The sequence below is a fragment of the Cryptomeria japonica genome, chromosome 6, assembly GCF_030272615.1.
Source record: "Cryptomeria japonica chromosome 6, Sugi_1.0, whole genome shotgun sequence".
NCBI classification, from domain to species: Eukaryota; Viridiplantae; Streptophyta; class Pinopsida; order Cupressales; family Cupressaceae; genus Cryptomeria; species Cryptomeria japonica.
Genome location: NC_081410.1, coordinates 213919527 through 213924513, shown reverse-complemented (window position 1 = coordinate 213924513; position 4987 = coordinate 213919527).

Sequence of the window (4987 nt, the reverse complement as noted above, 5' to 3'; positions counted from 1 at the left end):
GAAGTTCAACTTGATCCCCAAAACATGTTGAAGTGAGGTCCATAATATTGAACTAAAGACATGGTCTCTATCAGAAATGATTTACCTTGGGATCCCATGCAACCTCACCACATCTTCCAAGAAGACTCATGCCACCATTGTTGTTGTATAAGAAGATTGAATAGTAACAAAATGAGAAACTTTGGTCAATCTATCAACAATGACCATGATGGCATCATGACAATGCAAAGAAATAGGCAACCCCACAATGAAATCCATGGAAATAATATCACATTTCCAATCTGGTATCAAATTAGGTTGTAAAATCCCTACACGGTGTTGATGCTCGACCTTCACCCATTGACATTCCAAGAACTTCAATACAAAATTAGCAATGTCATATTTCATACCAACCCAATGATATATCTATCTAAGATAAGCATGCATCTTCTTGACACCGGAGTGTGCCGAATAAGGTGCAGAATGGGCCTCAGTCATGATCAAAATGCAAAGGCCCTCCAAAGGAGGTACATAGATCCATCCAAGATATCAAAGAAGACCATCTAACTCAAGGGTATATCCATAATATCTACCCTCCAATGGTCTTCTGGACTCCGCCACAGCTCTAACATCCTGATACCAGGTGTCCTGAGGAAGAATTTTGAGAATTCTCTCACTCAAATCCACACCGAGGGACAATGCTGCAACCTCGTGTCGCCTATGACTCAAAGCATATTCCACTACATTCTCTTTCCCCTGAATATATCAAACCTCAAAATCATACTCATAGAGGAATTCCATCCATCTTCACTATCGAGCATTCAAGTTTAGCTGCGTGAAAATATACTGCAAACTGCAGTGATCACTATGTAGCTCAAACTGATGCCCTAGCTAGAAATGTTGCCATCTAACCAATACATGCATTACAACTGCCAACTCCAATTCATGAACTGGATAGTTCAACTCATGATCCTTGATTTTGCAAGACTCATAGATGACCACACGTCCATCCTGCATAAGCACTACACCTATACCTTCTAGAGAGGCATCTATTCATACCATAAAATCTCTGGATGGATTAGGAACTACCAAAATTGGAGCACTAACATGGAGTTCCTTCAAGGTGTAAAAAGATGACTCACATTGCTCTGACCAAACAAACTTCTTCCCTTTCCTCTGAAGAGAAGTAATCAGGTGGCCTATCTGAGAAAAGCTCTAAACAAAGCGACAATAATATCCGACCAAACCCATGAAGCTCCGAACTTCAGAAACATTGGTCAGCACTGGCCAATCCACAATGGCTTGGATCTTAGAAGGATCCACGGATACACCTTCTCTTGAAACTATATGACCAAGATATCTCACCTCTGACTGGAAGAAATCACACTTCGCCAAGTTCACAAAAAGTTGATTCTCCCTCAAGCACTGCAATACCTGTCGCAAGTTTCCCTCATTCTCTTCCATAGATCTAGAATAAATCAATATGTCATCCAAGAACTCAAGAACAAAATGATCAAGGTAGGTGTGAAAAACCTCATTCATAAGGCTCATGAAAACCAAAGGCACGTTTGTCAACCCAAATGGCACAACTGTTAACTCATAGTGATCATAACGAGTACGAAACATCATCCTATGAATATCTGCATCATGAATGTGCAACTGATAATACCTAGATTTCAGATCAATATTAGAGAACACCTTGGATCCCTTAACTTGATCAAAAACATCACCTATACAAGGCAATGGATATTGATTCCTGATGGTTACCTTATTCATCTATCAATAATCAATGCATAACCAAAGAGAACCATCCTTCTTCTTAATGAAGATAACCGGCACACCCTAAGGATAATAACTAGGAGGAATTAACACCTTGGCCAACAATTCCTCTACCTACAACTTCAACTCACTCAACTCCTAAGTAGTCATCTGATATGGAGCTCTCAAAATAGGTTCCGCTCCAGGAACCAAGTCAATGCGAAAGTCTATGTCTCACTTTGGAGGCATAGCAGGAATATCCAACGGAAACACATCTTCATACTCTCAAAGAATAGGGTGACCATCTAGATTGATTTCTCGACTCTCTTACTCATCCACATCCTCAAGAGAAACTAAAAAAAGCTGACACCCTTGACACATGCACCGCTTAAGCTACATAGCGAAAATCATACGTAAGGATATTGATCATTAAACTCCAATGATCCCCACTTTCCTGCCATGGTCATCTAAACACTCTACTATCTTCAAATGACAATCTACATGAGTGTTGTGAGATGATAAACAATCCATCCCCAACACCACTCCATAGGATCCCAAGGGAATGACTCGAAGGTCAACTGAAGTGACAAAGGGTCCTAGGTCCAATTCACAACTGGGAGAGAAGGCATCTACAAACACACACACACTAGTAGCCAACTCTACTAGCCACCTATCCACCTACTTAGCAGATAAGAGCCCACACCACTCCATAATGGATGAAGAAATAAAAGAATCTAAAGCACTGGAATCAAAAAGTACAGAGATAGGGATACCACACAACACATCTGTAGTCTCTATCACTGTACTCTGATGCTCAATTTGGTAGTCATCAACCATTGCAAATACTCTATGGGATCTACCTACATCCCCCACGATCGGCTCTGATGTGGTTGGCCTTTGAATTCTTGTTTGGTGAGAATGCTAAGGGAATAGAGCGGCTTTATGTCCAAACTGACCATAGGTAAAGCAAGATCCTCTACTAGGTCCTCTACTCCTAGACGGCCCACTAGACTGCGAAAATCTTTCCCCACTAGGGGGCCTGAGATGCACCCTGAGAGGACTGCCCTGGAAAAGTTTGTTTGCTCCTCTACCAGTTCCTGCCTTTCCAAAACTGAGGGTTTCCACCCTGATGGCCCTAAGACTACTTTGGTCTCGGTGGCTGTTACTGCTGACCACCCTTAGCGGGTGCCTGAGGACCCCTAAAAGGTGCAACAATCTGGGACTGATTCCCTCTCCCTCTAGACCCACTGAAAGAATCACTCTCAATTTTCACTCCAAACTGGCCTCCATGAGCATGACTAAGGTTATGCTCCACCAGCCTGGCTTTTTCCATGGCTACTTCTACTAAAGAAGGCTCCACAACTCTCACTCCTCCATTGATGTGGTCATTAAGACCCCTCAAGAAGTGCTAAAAAAAGCATAGCCTCATCATTGGCAATCCCAACATACTATTTGAGCTCATAGAACCTGTGCTCAAACTAATCTACTGACAACCCAAACTGGCACCAAGCATAGAGCTCATGTGCTCACGATTGCCTCCACTAGTGTGAGAGAAATCGTGCCCTAAATCTCTCCAAAAAGATCTCCCATGATAGGATATTAATGCTCACACTGATCCTCTCCTCCTCTAACCACCACCAGATAGATCTGAAACTCTCGAGATGCATGATAGCGTATCTCACCTTGGTGTTGCTACCATATGGATACATGGCGAAACAATTATCTAAACTGATGAGCCAAGTCTCTGCCTCGAGACTGGTACCTTTACCATCAAAGAAAGGAGGATTGGACCTCATCAAGTCCCTCATGTGCCCCATGATAGTTGGATCCTGGTCTATTGGGACCTCTCTCCTTCTAGGAGATCTCTCCCTCTCTCTCTGGAATCTATTGAAGTGACTCCTCTACCTGAGCATGGATGGGTTGATCCACCTTAGGTCTACAGCCTATTCTAGCTAGCACCTCCTGAAACATTTGTCACAACTTTTCCCTCTCAGAAACCTACTCTCCTAAGTGTTGTTCATCCTGATGAACAAACTGATCCCGATCCACACTCACATGAGTAGGTAGTGGCAAAGGACTATGACGGTCGAAACCTTGAACCCATCCTCCTCCTTTGCCTCTAGTGTGGCCACCAACACAACCACCTCCCTTGGCTTTCCTAGCCATGACCTAACACTGCATAAGAGAAAAAGGTTTAGATCAAGGGCAAGGAAAGAAAAAAGGAAGTCACAACCACTAAGACCTACACAAAAGGTCTAGGTGAATGGGCTCACTACAAACCCAAAGTACCTAGTGTTGAAACATGGGCTCTAATACCAAATATAATGCCCCGCAAGGAACCCCAAAGGAAAACCCACAACAAGGGTGAAACAATTTTTAAAAAAAAATATAAATCATATTAGTGCATTAATTACAACACTGCACAATAATAACACAAGTGGAAGACTAACACCAGAATTCCTTAAGGGTTACCAACGAAGAATAAAACCAAAAGTTAAATTCCATAATTAAGATTCATCCAATAATCCATCAAAACTCATAGATCATAATAAGCCATATGCAATAACAGATACACCATTGAAAGATTGAAAGGATATAATATAATTACTCTTAAACTGGCATTTACACAAATCATAAAGGAAGCTGATAAACAACATCCCAAACTAAGGATTACATTGATCCTCCAATACATGGCTCTCAATATACATATAAAGATAACATCTTAACCAAATACAAGGTTATATAAGTTCCATTTATACAACTTCCCACATAGGTCTCCAAAGAACAATAATCTCCAAATATGAGATATAGCATGAGTCATGAACCACATAAACACCTGTGAAACCAATCCTCGCATAAAGGTACGAACAAGAACATTTGATGGGAAGTGGCACTACCATCTGACCATGTAATTCTCATAATGGAATCACCCCACCATGCTAGGAGATAGCAGAGGACCCTCAAGCAAGAAAAAGCATGACATGGTCGACAGAACAATACGACTCCATGACAACACAATATGAATCCACAATATTCCAAGTGTCTCAAAATCACAATACACAAGTGAACTCGACATCACAAAACATAAGTGAACCTAAAGAGAGAGTGTCATCACATAGCTTATGATGGTTACCATGGTTGGCCTCCATAGGTATCGGCCCCCATCCTGGGTTATCTTGGTAACCTTTCCCAAACCTTTGGCTCGAACTAAGTCTCATGCAGACCCTACTAGCCTTTCGTGAAGACAAGG